The sequence below is a fragment of the Oncorhynchus kisutch genome, linkage group LG30, assembly GCF_002021735.2.
Source record: "Oncorhynchus kisutch isolate 150728-3 linkage group LG30, Okis_V2, whole genome shotgun sequence".
Lineage (NCBI taxonomy): Eukaryota > Metazoa > Chordata > Actinopteri > Salmoniformes > Salmonidae > Oncorhynchus > Oncorhynchus kisutch.
The window spans coordinates 44,456,476-44,476,596 of NC_034203.2; positions in this window are offsets into that span (position 1 = coordinate 44,456,476).

Below are 20,121 nucleotides of genomic sequence, written 5' to 3' on the forward strand. Positions count from 1 at the left end.
AGACAGACAGACAGAGAGACAGACAGAAGGACAGACACAGACAGACCGACCGACAGACAGACAGACAGACAGACCTGTGTTGAGGAGTAATCCAGAATGTAATGTGTATTGTCTCTGAGGTTAGAACTACCTTTAGTAGACTGTCAGAGTACTAGTCAGTTTTACTGAAGGGGTCTAAACTGTAGCTGTCAAAGCATCTCACCATAATTTTTTAAAGAACCATCTGGAAATCTGTTTTCAGTGAGTGAGTCAAAGAGTGACCGAGCGAGCGATTGAGATCAGTAGAAGACGGTATTATATATGAGGCTTCAAACCACATTGAAGTAGAAACTAACCAATGGGTTGCTCCCAAATGGCCCCCTCTTCCCTACGGTTCAGTACCTCTCTACTCTACGGCTCAGTACCTCTCTACCCTACGGTTCAGTACCTCTCTACCCTATGGTTCATTACCTCTCTACCCTACGGTTCACTACCTCTCTACCCTACGGTTCAGTACCTCCCTACCCTACGGTTCAGTACCTCTCTTCTCTACCCTACGGTTCAGTACCTCTCTACTCTACGGTTCAGTACCTCTCTACCCTACGGTTCAGTACCTCTCTACTCTACGGTTCAGTACCACTCTACTCTACGGTTCAGTACCTCTCTACCCTACGGTTCAGTACCACTCTACTCTACGGTTCAGTACCTCTCTACCCTATGGTTCATTACCTCTCTACCCTACGGTTCACTACCTCTCTACCCTACGGTTCAGTACCTCTCTACCCTACGGTTCACTACCTCTCTACTCTACGGTTCAGTACCTCTCTACCCTACGGTTCAGTACCTCCCTACCCTACGGTTCAGTACCTCTCTACTCTACGGTTCAGTACCTCTCTACCCTACGGTTCAGTACCTCTCTACCCTACGGTTCACTACCTCTCTACCCTACGGTTCAGTACCTCCCTACCCTACGGTTCAGTACCTCTCTTCTCTACCCTACGGTTCAGTACCTCTCTACTCTACGGTTCAGTACCTCTCTACCCTACGGTTCAGTACCTCTCTACTCTACGGTTCAGTACCACTCTACTCTACGGTTCAGTACCTCTCTACCCTACGGTTCAGTACCACTCTACTCTATGGTTCAGTACCTCTCTACCCTATGGTTCATTACCTCTCTACCCTACGGTTCACTACCTCTCTACCCTACGGTTCAGTACCTCCCTACCCTACGGTTCAGTACCTCTCTTCTCTACCCTACGGTTCAGTACCTCTCTACTCTACGGTTCAGTACCTCTCTACCCTACGGTTCAGTACCTCTCTACTCTACGGTTCAGTACCACTCTACTCTACGGTTCAGTACCTCTCTACCCTACGGTTCAGTACCTCTCTACCCTACGGTTCACTACCTCTCTACTCTACGGTTCAGTACCTCTCTACCCTGCGGTTCAGTACCTCCCTACCCTACGGTTCAGTACCTCTCTACCCTACGGTTCAGTACCTCTCTACCCTACGGTTCAGTACCTCTCTACTCTACCCTACGGTTCAGTACCTCTCTACTCTACGGTTCAGTACCTCTCTACTCTACCCTACGGTTCAGTACCTCTCTACTCTACGGTTCAGTACCTCTCTTCACCGTTGTCTATAGGAAAAAGCCCGGAGGTCATGTCATCAAAGTGAATCTAATTTTAAAAAAGACTTCTGGGCCACCAGCGACTCGGCCACAGGTTGATGTGGTAGCAGCAAAGGTTCTGTTGCCATAGCAGCCCCACCTGCCAACGCTGTCAGCGAGCATTGGCAGGTGAGCGCATTGATGGAAGAATTGGGACAAAAATGGGACAAACACCAAATTGAGACTCTACATGCAGAATTCTGCAAAAATATCCTCCGTGTAGAACACCAAATAATGCATGCAGAGCAGAATTACGTCGATCCTATCCAGAAAAGAGCCGTTAAATTCTACAACCACCTAAAAGGAAGTGATTCCCAAAACTTCCATAATGTCATTTTAATTATTTATTTCACCTTTATTTAACCAGGTAGGCCAGCTGAGAACAAGTTCTCATTTACAACTGCGACCTGGTCAAGATAAAGCAAAGCAGTGCGACAAAAACAACAACACAGAGTTACACACAAACAAATGTATAGTCAATAACACAATAGAAAAATCTATGTACAGTTTGTGCAAATGTAGAAGAGTAGGAAGGTAAGGCAATAAATAGGTCATAGAATAATTACAATTTAGCATTAACACTGGAGTGATAGATGTGCAGATGATGATGTGCAAGTAGAGATACTGGGGTACAAAAGAGCAAGAGGATAAACAACAATATGGGGATGAGGTAGTTGGATGGGCTATTTACAGATTGGCTATGTACAGGTACAGTGATCGGTAAGCTGCTCTGACAGCTGATGCTTAAAGTTAGAGAGGGAGATATGAGTCTCCAGCTTCAGGGATTTTTGCAATTAGTTCCAGTCATTGGCAGCAGAGAACTGGAAGGAAAGGTGGCCAAAGGAAGTGTTGGGTTTGGGGATGACCAGTGAAATATACCTGCTGGAGCACGTGCTACGGATGGGTGTTGCTATGGTGACCAGTGAGCTGAGATAAGGCGGGGCTTTACCAAGCAAAGACTTGTAGATGACCTGGAGCCAGTGGGTTTGGTGACGCATATGAAGCGAGGGCCAGCCCATGAGAGCATACAGGTTGCAGTGGTGGATGGTATATGGGGCTTTGGTGATAAAACGGATGGCACTCTGATAGACTGCATTCAGTTTGCTGAGTAGAGTGTTGGGGGCAATTTTGTAAATGACATCGCCAAAGTCAAGGATCGGTAGGATAGTTTTACGAGGGTATGTTTGGCAGGATGAGTGAAGGATGCTTTGTTGCGAAATAGGAAGCCGATTCTAGATTTAATTTTGGATTGGAGATGTTTAATGTGAGTCTGGAAGGAGAGTTTACAGTCTAACCAGACACCTAGGTATTTGTAGTTTTCCACATATTTTAAGTCAGAACCATCCAGAGTAGTGATGCTAGTCAGGCAGGTGCAGGCAACAATTGGTTGAAGAGCATGTATTTCGTTTTAATACCATTTAAAAGCAGTTGGAGGCCACGGAAGGAGTGTTGTATGGCATTGAAGCTCATTTGGAGGTTTGTTAACACAGTGTCCAAAGAAATTAATGAAGAAGGTACGGTGGAATTCTAATTGGTCTGTGACCTGTTTGTTAACTTGGCTTTTGAAGATTTTAGAAAGGCAGGGCAGGATGGATATAGGTCTATAACAGTCTGGGTCTGTAGTGTCTCCCCCTTGGAAGAGGGGGATGACCGCGGCAGCATTCCAATCTTTGGGGATCTCAGGCGATATGAAAGAGAGGTTGAGCAGGCTGGTAATAGGGGTTGCAACAATTGCTGCGGATAATCTTTGCAGATTTTGCAGCTCATTCAGAACATCAGCTATCGGGATTTGGGTGAAGGAGATGCAGGGGGGGCTTGGGCAAGTTTCTGGGTGTGCAGAGCTGTTGGCCGGGGTAGGGGTAGCCAGGTGGAAAGCATTGCCAGCTGTAGAAAAATGCTTATTGAATTTATCGATTATCATAGATTTATCGGTGGTGACAAGTGTTTCCTAGCCTCAGCGCAGTGGGCAGCTGTGAGGAGGTGATCTTATTCTCCATGGATTTTACAGTGGAATTACTGCTGCAAATTTCTGTTTGAAAAAGCTAGCCTCAGTTTTCCTAACTGACTAAGTATATTGGTTCCTGACTTACCTGAAAAGTTGCATATCGCGGGGGCTATGCGATGCTAATGCAGAACGCCACAGGATGTTTTTGTGTTGGTCAAGGGCAGTCAAATCTGGGGTGAACCAAGGGCTATATCTGTTTTTAGTTCTACATTTTTTGAAAGCACTTTTAAAGAGCAACCAGGCGTCCTCTACTGACGGGTTGAGGTCAATATCCTTCCAGGATATCAGGGCCAGGTCGATTAGAAAGGCCTGTTCGCTGAAGTGTTTTAGGGAGCATTTGACAGTGAAGACAGCTTCTCCATCCTGGAGGGGGAAAACAATCACTTTCAGAGATCAACACAGAGAAAATGAGAGAGAGAGAGAGAGAGAGAGAGAGAGAGAGAGAGAGAGAGAGAGAGAGAAGAGAAGCAGAGAATGAGAGAGAGAAGCAGAGAGAGAGGAGTGATGGAGAGGAGAATCAGAGAGTGCGTGAGAACGAGAGAGAGAGACAGTATGTAGACTGTACCAGCAGTGCTGCTGATGCTGCTGCTTAATGATGTATTCACCTGTTACCATGGAGACCAGAACAGCTGGCTAGATCTAGTAGTGATGGGAAGCCACTCCTCCGCTGGTCTAACATGGCTTCTCTATGTCCTCCCATCACACAGCTGTATTACTGGGCTGGTCTAACATGGCTTCTCTATCCTGTCTTTTCTATCTCACACACACACGCACGCACACACACACCTACACACACACCTACACACACACAGAGAGCTGTATTACAGTGCTGCGATGGCTTAACATGATATGTTGTGGTTTAGTGCCATGTGATCTCAGGAGGAGCACGGTCACTAGTCATCTACTGTAGTTCAGGAACACTGTCACTAGTCATCTACTAGTTCAGGAGGAATACTGTCACTAGTCATCTACTGTAGTTCAGGAACACTGTCACTAGTCATCTACTGTAGTTCAGGAACACTGTCACTAGTCATCTACTGTAGTTCAGGAACACTGTCACTAGTCATCTACTGTAGTTCAGGAGGAACACTGTCACTAGTCATCTACTGTAGTTCAGGAGAAACACTGTCACTAGTCATCTACTGTAGTTCAGGAGGAACACTGTCACTAGTCATCTACTAGTTCAGGAGGAACACTGTCACTAGTCATCTACTGGTTCAGGAGGAACACTGTCACTAGTCATCTACTAGTTCAGGAGGAACACTGTCACTAGTCATCTACTAGTTCAGGAGGAACACTGTCACTAGTCATCTACTAGTTCAGGATGAACACTGTCACTAGTCATCTACTGTAGTTCAGGAGGAACACTGTTACTAGTCATCTACTAGTTCAGGAGGAACACTGTCACTAGTCATCTACTGTAGTTCAGGAGGAACACTGTCACTAGTCATCTACTGTAGTTCAGGAACACTGTCACTAGTCATCTACTGTAGTTCAGGAACACTGTCACTAGTCATCTACTGTAGTTCAGGAGGAACACTGTCACTAGTCATCTACTAGTTCAGGAGGAACACTGTCACTAGTCATCTACTAGCTCAGGAGGAACACTGTCACTAGTCATCTACTAGTTCAGGAGGAACACTGTCACTAGTCATCTACTGTAGTTCAGGAGGAACACTGTCACTAGTCATCTACTAGTTCAGGAGGAACACTGTCACTAGTCATCTACTGTAGTTCAGGAACACTGTCACTAGTCATCTACTGTAGTTCAGGAACACTGTCACTAGTCATCTACTAGTTCAGGAGGAACACTGTCACTAGTCATCTACTGTAGTTCAGGAGGAACACTGTCACTAGTCATCTACTAGTTCAGGAGGAACACTGTCACTAGTCATCTACTGTAGTTCAGGAGGAACACTGTCACTAGTCATCTACTAGTTCAGGAGGAACACTGTCACTAGTCATCTACTAGTTCAGGAGGAACACTGTCACTAGTCATCTACTGTAGTTCAGGAGGAACACTGTCACTAGTCATCTACTGTAGTTCAGGAGGAACACTGTCACTAGTCATCTACTGTAGTTCAGGAACACTGTCACTAGTCATCTAATGTAGTTCAGGAACATTGTCACTAGTCATCTACTGTAGTTCAGGAGGAACACTGTCACTAGTAATCTACTGTAGTTCAGGAACACTGTCACTAGTCATCTACTAGTTCAGGAACACTGTCACTAGTCATCTACTAGTTCAGGAGGAACACTGTCACTAGTCATCTACTGTAGTTCAGGAGGAACACTGTCACTAGTCATCTACTGTAGTTCAGGAGGAACACTGTCACTAGTCATCTACTGTAGTTCAGGAGGAACACTGTCACTAGTCATCTACTGTAGTTCAGGAACACTGTCACTAGTCATCTAATGTAGTTCAGGAACACTGTCACTAGTCATCTACTGTAGTTCAGGAGGAACACTGTCACTAGTAATCTACTGTAGTTCAGGAGGAACACTGTCACTAGTCATCTACTAGTTCAGGAGGAACACTGTCACTAGTCATCTACTAGTTCTGGAGGAACACTGTCACTAGTCATCTACTGTAGTTCAGGAGGAACACTGTCACTAGTCATCTACTGTAGTTCAGGAACACTGTCACTAGTCATCTACTAGTTCAGGAGGAACACTGTCACTAGTCATCTACTTGTTCAGGAGGAATACTGTCACTAGTCATCTACTGTAGTTCAGGAGGAACACTGTCACTAGTCATCTACTAGTTCAGGAGGAACACTGTCACTAGTCATCTACTGTAGTTCAGGAGGAACACTGTCACTAGTCATCTACTGTAGTTCAGGAGGAACACTGTCACTAGTCATCTACTGTAGTTCAGGAACACTGTCACTAGTCATCTACTGTAGTTCAGGAGGAACACTGTCACTAGTCATCTACTAGTTCAGGAGGAACACTGTCACTAGTCATCTACTAGTTCTGGAGGAACACTGTCACTAGTACTCTACTGTAGTTCAGGAGGAACATTGTCACTAGTCATCTACTGTAGTTCAGGAACACTGTCACTAGTCATCTACTAGTTCAGGAGGAACACTGTCACTAGTCATCTACTAGTTCAGGAGGAACACTGTCACTAGTCATCTACTGTAGTTCAGGAACACTGTCACTAGTCATCTACTAGTTCAGGAGGAACACTGTCACTAGTCATCTACTAGTTCAGGAGGAACACTGTCACTAGTCATCTACTAGTTCAGGAGGAACACTGTCACTAGTCATCTACTGTAGTTCAGGAGGAACACTGTCACTAGTCATCTACTGTAGTTCAGGAACACTGTCACTAGTCATCTAATGTAGTTCAGGAACACTGTCACTAGTCATCTACTGTAGTTCAGGAGGAACACTGTCACTAGTCATCTACTGTAGTTCAGGAGGAACACTGTCACTAGTCATCTACTAGTTCAGGAGGAACACTGTCACTAGTCATCTACTGTAGTTCAGGAGGAACACTGTCACTAGTCATCTACTGTAGTTCAGGAGGAACACTGTCACTAGTCATCTACTAGTTCAGGAGGAACACTGTCACTAGTCATCTACTAGTTCAGGAGGAACACTGTCACTAGTCATCTACTAGTTCAGGAGGAACACTGTCACTAGTCATCTACTGTAGTTCAGGAGGAACACTGTCACTAGTCATCTACTGTAGTTCAGGAACACTGTCACTAGTCATCTACTGTAGTTCAGGAACACTGTCACTAGTCATCTACTGTAGTTCAGGAGGAACACTGTCACTAGTCATCTACTGTAGTTCAGGAGGAACACTGTCACTAGTCATCTACTAGTTCAGGAGGAACACTGTCACTAGTCATCTACTAGTTCTGGAGGAACACTGTCACTAGTCATCTACTGTAGTTCAGGAGGAACACTGTCACTAGTCATCTACTGTAGTTCAGGAACACTGTCACTAGTCATCGACTAGTTCAGGAGGAACACTGTCACTAGTCATCTACTTGTTAAGGAGGAATACTGTCACTAGTCATCTACTGTAGTTCAGGAGGAACACTGTCACTAGTCATCTACTAGTTCAGGAGGAACACTGTCACTAGTCATCTACTGTAGTTCAGGAGGAACACTGTCACTAGTCATCTACTGTAGTTCAGGAGGAACACTGTCACTAGTCATCTACTGTAGTTCAGGAACACTGTCACTAGTCATCTACTGTAGTTCAGGAGGAATACTGTCACTAGTCATCTACTGTAGTTCAGGAGGAACACTGTCACTAGTCATCTACTGTAGTTCAGGAACACTGTCACTAGTCATCTACTAGTTCAGGAGGAACACTGTCACTAGTCATCTACTAGTTCTGGAGGAACACTGTCACTAGTCCTCTACTGTAGTTCAGGAGGAACATTGTCACTAGTCATCTACTGTAGTTCAGGAACACTGTCACTAGTCATCTACTAGTTCAGGAGGAACACTGTCACTAGTCATCTACTAGTTCAGGAGGAACACTGTCACTAGTCATCTACTGTAGTTCAGGAACACTGTCACTAGTCATCTACTAGTTCAGGAGGAACACTGTCACTAGTCATCTACTAGTTCAGGAGGAACACTGTCACTAGTCATCTACTAGTTCAGGAGGAACACTGTCACTAGTCATCTACTGTAGTTCAGGAGGAACACTGTCACTAGTCATCTACTGTAGTTCAGGAACACTGTCACTAGTCATCTAATGTAGTTCAGGAACACTGTCACTAGTCATCTACTGTAGTTCAGGAGGAACACTGTCACTAGTCATCTACTGTAGTTCAGGAGGAACACTGTCACTAGTCATCTACTGTAGTTCAGGAACACTGTCACTAGTCATCTAATGTAGTTCAGGAACCACTGTCACTAGTCATCTACTGTAGTTCAGGAGGAACACTGTCACTAGTCATCTACTGTAGTTCAGGAACACTGTCACTAGTCATCTACTAGTTCAGGAGGAACACTGTCACTAGTCATCTACTAGTTCAGGAGGAACACTGTCACTAGTCATCTACTGTAGTTCAGGAGGAACACTGTGCACTAGTCATCTACTGTAGTTCAGGAACACTGTCACTAGTCATCTAAGTAGTTCAGGAACACTGTCACTAGTCATCTACTGTAGTTCAGGAGGAACACTGTCACTAGTCATCTACTGTAGTTCAGGAGGAACACTGTCACTAGTCCTCTACTAGTTCAGGAGGAACACTGTCACTAGTCATCTACTGTAGTTCAGGAGGAACACTGTCACTAGTCATCTACTAGTTTCAGGAACACGTCACTAGTCATCTACTAGTTCAGGAGGAACACTGTCACTAGTCATCTACTAGTTCAGGAGGAACACTGTCACTAGTCATCTACTAGTTCAGGAGGAACACTGTCACTAGTCATCTACTGTAAGTTCAGGAGGAACACTGTCACTAGTCATCTACTGTAGTTCAGGAGGAACCCTGTCACTAGTCATCTACTGTAGTTCAGGAACACTGTCACTAGTCATCTAATGTAGTTCAGGAACACTGTCACTAGTCATCTACTGTAGTTCAGAGGAACACTGTCACTAGTAATCTACGTAGTTCAGGAACACTGTCACTAGTCATCTACTAGTTCAGGAACACTGTCACTAGTCATCTACTAGTTCAGGAGGAAACACTGTCACTAGTCATCTATGTAGTTCAGGAGGAACAACTGTCACTAGTCATCTACTGTAGTTCAGGAGGAACACTGTCACTAGTCTCTACTGTAGTTCAGGAGGACACTGTCACTAGTCATCTACTGTAGTTCAGGAACACTGTCACTATCTCTAATGTAGTTCAGGAACACTGTCACTAGTCATCTACTGTAGTTCAGGAGGAACACTGTCACTAGTAATCTACTGTAGTTCAGGAGGAACACTGTCACTAGTCATCTACTAGTTCAGGCAGGAACACTGTCACTAGTCATCTACTAGTTCTGGAGGAACACTGTCACTAGTCATCTACTGTAGTTCAGGAGGAACACTGTCACTAGTCATCTACTGTAGTTCAGGAACACTGTCACTAGTCATCTACTAGTTCAGGAGGAACACTGTCACTAGTCATCTACTTGTTCAGGAGGAATACTGTTCACTAGTCATCTACTGTAGTTCAGGAGGAACACTGTCACTAGTCATCTACTAGTTCAGGAGGAACACTGTCACTAGTCATCTACTGTAGTTCAGGAGGAACACTGTCACTAGTCATCTACTGTAGTTCAGGAGGAACACTGTCACTAGTCATCTACTGTAGTTCAGGAGGAACACTGTCACTAGTCATCTACTGTAGTTCAGGAGGAACACTGTCACTAGTCATCTACTAGTTCAGGAGGAACACTGTCACTAGTCATCTACTAGTTCAGGAGGAACACTGTCACTAGTCATCTACTGTAGTTCAGGAACACTGTCACTAGTCATCTACTAGTTCAGGAGGAACACTGTCACTAGTCATCTACTGTAGTTCAGGAGGAACACTGTCACTAGTCATCTACTAGTTCAGGAGGAACACTGTCACTAGTCATCTACTAGTTCAGGAGGAACACTGTCACTAGTCATCTACTGTAGTTCAGGAGGAACACTGTCACTAGTCATCTACTAGTTCAGGAGGAACACTGTCACTAGTCATCTACTAGTTCAGGAGGAACACTGTCACTAGTCATCTACTGTAGTTCAGGAGGAACACTGTCACTAGTCATTCTACTGTAGTTCAGGAGAACACTGTCACTAGTCATCTACTGTAGTTCAGGAACACTGTCACTAGTCATCTACTAGTTCAGGAGGAACACTGTCACTAGTCATCTACTAGTTCTGGAGGAACACTGTCACTAGTCCTCTACTGTAGTTTCAGGAGGGAACCATGTCACTTAGTCATCTACTGTTAGTTCAGGAACACTGGTCCACTAGTCAATCTACTAGTTCAGGAGGAACACTGTCACTAGTCATCTTACTAGTTCAGGAGGAATACTGTCACTAGTCAATGCTACTAGTAGTTTAGGGAACACTCGTCACTAGTCATCTTACTAGTTCATGGAGGAACACTGTCACTAGTCATTACTGTAGTTCAGGAGGAACACTGGTCACTTAGTCATTCTTACTTGGAGTTCAGGAGGAACACTGTCACTTAGTCATCTACTGTAGTTCAGGGGAACACTGTCACTAGTCATCTACTGTAGTTCAGGAACACTGTCACTAGTCATCTACTAGTTCAGGAGGAACACTGTCACTAGTCATCTACTGTAGTTCAGGAGGAACACTGTCACTAGTCATCTACTGTAGTTCAGGAGGAACACTGTCACTAGTCATCTACTGTAGTTCAGGAACACTGTCACTAGTCATCTAATGTAGTTCAGGGAACACTGTCACTAGTCATCTACTGTAGTTCAGGAGGAACACTGTCACTAGTCATCTACTGTAGTTCAGGGAACACTGTCACTAGTCATCTACTAGTTCAGGAGGAACACTGTCACTAGTCATTCTACTAGTTCAGGAGGAACACTGTCACTAGTCATCTACTGTAGTTCAGGAGGAACACTGTCACTAGTCATCTACTGTAGTTCAGGAGAACACTGTCACTAGGTCATCTACTGGTGGTTCCAGGAACACTGTCCTAGTCATCTAATGAGTTCAGGAACACTGTCACTAGTCATCTACTGTAGTTCAGGAGAACACTGTCACTAGTCATCTACTGTAGTTCAGGAGAACACTGTCACTAGTCATCTACTAGTTCAGGAGGAACACTGTCACTAGTCATCTACTGTAGTTCAGGAGGAACACTGTCACTAGTCATCTACTAGTTCAGGAAACACTGTCACTAGTCATCTACTAGTTCAGGGAGGAACACTCGTCACTAGTCATCTACTAGTTCAGGAGGAACACGTCCTAGTCACTACTAGTTCAGGAGGAACACTGTCACTAGTCCATCTACTGTAGTTCAGGAGGAACACTTCACTAGTCATCTACTGTAGTTCAGGAGGAACACTGTCACTCAGTCATCTACTAGTTCAGGAGGAACACTGTCACTAGTCATCTACTAGTTCAGGAGGAACACTGGTCACTAGTCATCTACTAGTTCAGGAGGAACACTGTCACTAGTCATCTACTGTCGTTCAGGAGGAACACTTGTCACTAGTCATCTACTGTAGTTCAGGAACACTGTCACTAGTCATCTACTGTAGTTCAGGAACACTGTCACTAGTCATCTACTGTAGTTCAGGAGGAACACTGTCACTAGTCATCTACTGTAGTTCAGGAGGAACACTGTCACTAGTCATCTACTAGTTCAGGAGGAACACTGTCACTAGTCATCTACTAGTTCTGGAGGAACACTGTCACTAGTCATCTACTGTAGTTCAGGAGGAACACTGTCACTAGTCATCTACTGTAGTTCAGGAACACTGTCACTAGTCATCGACTAGTTCAGGAGGAACACTGTCACTAGTCATCTACTTGTTCAGGAGGAATACTGTCACTAGTCATCTACTGTAGTTCAGGAGGAACACTGTCACTAGTCATCTACTAGTTCAGGAGGAACACTGTCACTAGTCATCTACTGTAGTTCAGGAGGAACACTGTCACTAGTCATCTACTGTAGTTCAGGAGGAACACTGTCACTAGTCATCTACTGTAGTTCAGGAACACTGTCACTAGTCATCTACTGTAGTTCAGGAGGAACACTGTCACTAGTCATCTACTGTAGTTCAGGAGGAACACTGTCACTAGTCATCTACTGTAGTTCAGGAACACTGTCACTAGTCATCTACTAGTTCAGGAGGAACACTGTCACTAGTCATCTACTAGTTCTGGAGGAACACTGTCACTAGTCCTCTACTGTAGTTCAGGAGGAACATTGTCACTAGTCATCTACTGTAGTTCAGGAACACTGTCACTAGTCATCTACTAGTTCAGGAGGAACACTGTCACTAGTCATCTACTAGTTCAGGAGGAACACTGTCACTAGTCATCTACTGTAGTTCAGGAACACTGTCACTAGTCATCTACTAGTTCAGGAGGAACACTGTCACTAGTCATCTACTAGTTCAGGAGGAACACTGTCACTAGTCATCTACTAGTTCAGGAGGAACACTGTCACTAGTCATCTACTGTAGTTCAGGAACACTGTCACTAGTCATCTAATGTAGTTCAGGAACACTGTCACTAGTCATCTACTGTAGTTCAGGAGGAACACTGTCACTAGTCATCTACTAGTTCAGGAACACTGTCACTAGTCATCTACTAGTTCAGGAGGAACACTGTCACTAGTCATCTACTAGTTCAGGAGGAACACTGTCACTAGTCATCTACTAGTTCAGGAGGAACACTGTCACTAGTCATCTACTGTAGTTCAGGAGGAACACTGTCACTAGTCATCTACTGTAGTTCAGGAGGAACACTGTCACTAGTCATCTACTAGTTCAGGAGGAACACTGTCACTAGTCATCTACTAGTTCAGGAGGAACACTGTCACTAGTCATCTACTAGTTCAGGAGGAACACTGTCACTAGTCATCTACTGTAGTTCAGGAGGAACACTGTCACTAGTCATCTACTGTAGTTCAGGAACACTGTCACTAGTCATCTACTGTAGTTCAGGAAAACTGTCACTAGTCATCTACTGTAGTTCAGGAGGAACACTGTCACTAGTCATCTACTGTAGTTCAGGAGGAACACTGTCACTAATCATCTACTAGTTCAGGAGGAACACTGTCACTAGTCATCTTCTGGTTCAGGAGGAACACTGTCACTAGTCATCTACTAGTTCAGGAGGAACACTGTCACTAGTCATCTACTAGTTCAGGAGGAACACTGTCACTAGTCATCTACTAGTTCAGGAGGAACACTGTCACTAGTCATCTACTGTAGTTCAGGAGGAACACTGTCACTAGTCATCTACTGTAGTTCAGGAGGAACACTGTCACTAGTCATCTACTGTAGTTCAGGAACACTGTCACTAGTCATCTACTGTAGTTCAGGAGGAACACTGTCACTAGTCATCTACTAGTTCAGGAGGAACACTGTCACTAGTCATCTACTGTAGTTCAGGAGGAACACTGTCACTAGTCATCTACTGTAGTTCAGGAACACTGTCACTAGTCATCTAATGTAGTTCAGGAACACTGTCACTAGTCATCTACTGTAGTTCAGGAGGAACACTGTCACTAGTCATCTACTAGTTCAGGAGGAACACTGTCACTAGTCATCTACTAGTTCAGGAGGAACACTGTCACTAGTCATCTACTGGTTCAGGAGGAACACTGTCACTAGTCATCTACTGTACTTCAGGAGGAACACTGTCACTAGTCATCTACTGTAGTTCAGGAGGAACACTGTCACTAGTCATCTACTAGTTCAGGAGGAACACTGTCACTAGTCATCTACTGTAGTTCAGGAGGAACACTGTCACTAGTCATCTACTGTAGTTCAGGAGGAACACTGTCACTAGTCATCTACTGTAGTTCAGGAGGAACACTGTCACTAGTCATCTACTAGTTCAGGAGGAACACTGTCACTAGTCATCTACTGTAGTTCAGGAACACTGTCACTAGTCATCTACTGTAGTTCAGGAACACTGTCACTAGTCATCTACTAGTTCAGGAACACTGTCACTAGTCATCTACTAGTTCAGGAGGAACACTGTCACTAGTCATCTACTAGTTCAGGAGGAACACTGTCACTAGTCATCTACTGTAGTTCAGGAGGAACACTGTCACTAGTCATCTACTGTAGTTCAGGAACACTGTCACTAGTCATCTAATGTAGTTCAGGAACACTGTCACTAGTCATCTACTGTAGTTCAGGAGGAACACTGTCACTAGTCATCTACTGTAGTTCAGGAGGAACACTGTCACTAGTCATCTACTAGTTCAGGAGGCACACTGTCACTAGTCATCTACTGTAGTTCAGGAGGAACACTGTCACTAGTCATCTACTAGTTCAGGAACACTGTCACTAGTCATCTACTAGTTCAGGAGGAACACTGTCACTAGTCATCTACTAGTTCAGGAGGGAACACTGTCACTAGTCATCTACTAGTTCAGGAGGAACACTGTCACTAGTCATCTACTGTAGTTCAGGAGGAACACTGTCACTAGTCATCTACTGTAGTTCAGGAGGAACACTGTCACTAGTCATCTACTAGTTCAGGAGGAACACTGTCACTAGTCATCTACTAGTTCAGGAGGAACACTGTCACTAGTCATCTACTAGTTCAGGAGGAACACTGTCACTAGTCATCTACTGTAGTTCAGGAGGAACACTGTCACTAGTCATCTACTGTAGTTCAGGAACACTGTCACTAGTCATCTACTGTAGTTCAGGAAAAACTGTCACTAGTCATCTACTGTAGTTCAGGAGGCACACTGTCACTAGTCATCTACTGTAGTTCAGGAGGAACACTGTCACTAATCATCTACTAGTTCAGGAGGAACACTGTCACTAGTCATCTTCTGGTTCAGGAGGAACAATGTCACTAGTCATCTACTAGTTCAGGAGGAACACTGTCACTAGTCATCTACTGCAGTTCAGGAGGAACACTGTCACTAGTCATCTACTGTAGTTCAGGAGGAACACTGTCACTAGTCATCTACTGTAGTTCAGGAGGAACACTGTCACTAGTCATCTACTGTAGTTCAGGAGGAACACTGTCACTAGTCATCTACTGTAGTTCAGGAACACTGTCACTAGTCATCTACTGTAGTTCAGGAGGAACACTGTCACTAGTCATCTACTGTAGTTCAGGAACACTGTCACTAGTCATCTACTGTAGTTCAGGAGGAACACTGTCACTAGTCATCTACTGTAGTTCAGGAACACTGTCACTAGTCTTCTACTAGTTCAGGAGGAACACTGTCACTAGTCATCTACTAGTTCAGGAGGAACACTGTCACTAGTCATCTACTAGTTCAGGAGGAACACTGTCACTAGTCATCTACTGTAGTTCAGGAACACTGTCACTAGTCATCTACTAGTTCAGGAGGAACACTGTCACTAGTCATCTACTGTAGTTCAGGAGGAACACTGTCACTAGTCATCTACTGTAGTTCAGGAAACACTGTCACTAGTCATCTACTGTAGTTCAGGAGGAACACTGTCACTAGTCATCTACTGTAGTTCAGGAACACTGTCACTAGTCATCTACTGTAGGTCAGGAAAACTGTCACTAGTCATCTACTGTAGTTCAGGAGGAACAATGTCACTAGTCATCTACTGTAGTTCAGGAGGAACACTGTCACTAATCATCTACTAGTTCAGGAGGAACACTGTCACTAGTCATCTTCTGGTTCAGGAGGAACACTGTCACTAGTCATCTACTAGTTCAGGAGGAACACTGTCACTAGTCATCTACTAGTTCAGGAGGAACACTGTCACTAGTCATCTACTAGTTCAGGAGGAACACTGTCACTAGTCATCTACTGTAGTTCAGGAGGAACACTGTCACTAGTCATCTACTGTAGTTCAGGAGGAACACTGTCACTAGTCATCTACTGTAGTTCAGGAACACTGTCACTAGTCATCTACTGTAGTTCAGGAGGAACACTGTCACTAGTCATCTACTAGTTCAGGAGGAACACTGTCACTAGTCATCTACTGTAGTTCAGGAGGAACACTGTCACTAGTCATCTACTGTAGTTCAGGAACACTGTCACTAGTCATCTAATGTAGTTCAGGAACACTGTCACTAGTCATCTACTGGTAGTTCAGGAGGAACACTGTCACTAGTCATCTACTAGTTCAGGAGGAACACTGTCACTAGTCATCTACTAGTTCAGGAGGAACACTGTCACTAGTCATCTACTGGTTCAGGAGGAAACACTGTCACTAGTCATCTACTGTACTTCAGGAGGAACACTGTCACTAGTCATCTACTGTAGTTCAGGAGGAACACTGTCACTAGTCATCTACTAGTTCAGGAGGAACACTGTCACTAGTCATCTACTGTAGTTCAGGAGGAACACTGTCACTAGTCATCTACTGTAGTTCAGGAGGAACACTGTCACTAGTCATCTACTGTAGTTCAGGAGGAACACTGTCACTAGTCATCTACTAGTTCAGGAGGAACACTGTCACTAGTCATCTACTGTAGTTCAGGAACACTGTCACTAGTCATCTACTGTAGTTCAGGAACACTGTCACTAGTCATCTACTAGTTCAGGAGGAACACTGTCACTAGTCATCTACTAGTTCAGGAGGAACACTGTCACTAGTCATCTACTGTAGTTCAGGAGGAACACTGTCACTAGTCATCTACTAGTTCAGGAACACTGTCACTAGTCATCTACTAGTTCAGGAGGAACACTGTCACTAGTCATCTACTAGTTCAGGAGGAACACTGTCACTAGTCATCTACTGTAGTTCAGGAGGAACACTGTCACTAGTCATCTACTGTAGTTCAGGAACACTGTCACTAGTCATCTAATGTAGTTCAGGAACACTGTCACTAGTCATCTACTGTAGTTCAGGAGGAACACTGTCACTAGTCATCTACTGTAGTTCAGGAGGAACACTGTCACTAGTCATCTACTAGTTCAGGAGGCACACTGTCACTAGTCATCTACTGTAGTTCAGGAGGAACACTGTCACTAGTCATCTACTAGTTCAGGAACACTGTCACTAGTCATCTACTAGTTCAGGAGGAACACTGTCGCTAGTCATCTACTAGTTCAGGAGGAACACTGTCACTAGTCATCTACTAGTTCAGGAGGAACACTGTCACTAGTCATCTACTGTAGTTCAGGAGGAACACTGTCACTAGTCATCTACTGTAGTTCAGGAGGAACACTGTCACTAGTCATCTACTAGTTCAGGAGGAACACTGTCACTAGTCATCTACTAGTTCAGGAGGAACACTGTCACTAGTCATCTACTAGTTCAGAGGAACACTGTCACTAGTCATCTACTGTAGTTCAGGAGGAACACTGTCACTAGTCATCTACTGTAGTTCAGGAGGAACACTGTCACTAGTCATCTACTAGTTCAGGAGGAACACTGTCACTAGTCATCTACTGTAGTTCAGGAGGAACACTGTCACTAGTCATCTACTGTAGTTCAGGAGGAACACTGTCACTAGTCATCTACTGTAGTTCAGGAGGAACACTGTCACTAGTCATCTACTAGTTCAGGAGGAACACTGTCACTAGTCATCTACTGTAGTTCAGGAACACTGTCACTAGTCATCTACTGTAGTTCAGGAACACTGTCACTAGTCATCTACTAGTTCAGGAGGAACACTGTCACTAGTCATCTACTAGTTCAGGAGGAACACTGTCACTAGTCATCTACTGTAGTTCAGGAGGAACACTGTCACTAGTCATCTACTAGTTCAGGAACACTGTCACTAGTCATCTACTAGTTCAGGAGGAACACTGTCACTAGTCATCTACTAGTTCAGGAGGAACACTGTCACTAGTCATCTACTGTACTTCAGGAGGAACACTGTCACTAGTCATCTACTGTAGTTCAGGAGGAACACTGTCACTAGTCATCTACTAGTTCAGGAGGAACACTGTCACTAGTCATCTACTGTAGTTCAGGAGGAACACTGTCACTAGTCATCTACTGTAGTTCAGGAGGAACACTGTCACTAGTCATCTACTGTAGTTCAGGAGGAACACTGTCACTAGTCATCTACTAGTTCAGGAGGAACACTGTCACTAGTCATCTACTGTAGTTCAGGAACACTGTCACTAGTCATCTACTGTAGTTCAGGAACACTGTCACTAGTCATCTACTAGTTCAGGAGGAACACTGTCACTAGTCATCTACTAGTTCAGGAGGAACACTGTCACTAGTCATCTACTGTAGTTCAGGAGGAACACTGTCACTAGTCATCTACTAGTTCAGGAACACTGTCACTAGTCATCTACTAGTTCAGGAGGAACACTGTCACTAGTCATCTACTAGTTCAGGAGGAACACTGTCACTAGTCATCTACTGTAGTTCAGGAGGAACACTGTCACTAGTCATCTACTGTAGTTCAGGAACACTGTCACTAGTCATCTAATGTAGTTCAGGAACACTGTCACTAGTCATCTACTGTAGTTCAGGAGGAACACTGTCACTAGTCATCTACTGTAGTTCAGGAGGAACACTGTCACTAGTCATCTACTAGTTCAGGAGGCACACTGTCACTAGTCATCTACTGTAGTTCAGGAGGAACACTGTCACTAGTCATCTACTAGTTCAGGAACACTGTCACTAGTCATCTACTAGTTCAGGAGGAACACTGTCGCTAGTCATCTACTAGTTCAGGAGGAACACTGTCACTAGTCATCTACTAGTTCAGGAGGAACACTGTCACTAGTCATCTACTGTAGTTCAGGAGGAACACTGTCACTAGTCATCTACTGTAGTTCAGGAGGAACACTGTCACTAGTCATCTACTAGTTCAGGAGGAACACTGTCACTAGTCATCTACTAGTTCAGGAGGAACACTGTCACTAGTCATCTACTAGTTCAGGAGGAACACTGTCACTAGTCATCTACTGTAGTTCAGGAGGAACACTGTCACTAGTCATCTACTGTAGTTCAGGAACACTGTCACTAGTCATCTACTGTAGTTCAGGAAAACTGTCACTAGTCATCTACTGTAGTTCAGGAGGAACACTGTCACTAGTCATCTACTGTAGTTCAGGAGGAACACTGTCACTAGTCATCTACTAGTTCAGGAGGAACACTGTCACTAGTCATCTACTGCAGTTCAGGAGGAACACTGTCACTAGTCATCTACTGTAGTTCAGGAGGAACACTGTCACTAGTCATCTACTGTAGTTCAGGAGGAACACTGTCACTAGTCATCTACTGTAGTTCAGGAACACTGTCACTAGTCATCTACTGTAGTTCAGGAGGAACACTGTCACTAGTCATCTACTGTAGTTCAGGAACACTGTCACTAGTCATCTACTGTAGTTCAGGAGGAACACTGTCACTAGTCATCTACTGTAGTTCAGGAACACTGTCACTAGTCTTCTACTAGTTCAGGAGGAACACTGTCACTAGTCATCTACTAGTTCAGGAGGAACACTGTCACTAGTCATCTACTAGTTCAGGAGGAACACTGTCACTAGTCATCTACTGTAGTTCAGGAACACTGTCACTAGTCATCTACTAGTTCAGGAGGAACACTGTCACTAGTCATCTACTGTAGTTCAGGAGGAACACTGTCACTAGTCATCTACTAGTTCAGGAGGAACACTGTCACTAGTCATCTACTGTAGTTCAGGAGGAACACTGTCACTAGTCATCTACTGTAGTTCAGGAACACTGTCACTAGTCATCTAATGTAGTTCAGGAACACTGTCACTAGTCATCTACTGTAGTTCAGGAGGAACACTGTCACTAGTCATCTCCTAGTTCAGGAGGAACACTGTCACTAGTCATCTACTAGTTCAGGAGGAACACTGTCACTAGTCATCTACTGGTTCAGGAGGAACACTGTCACTAGTCATCT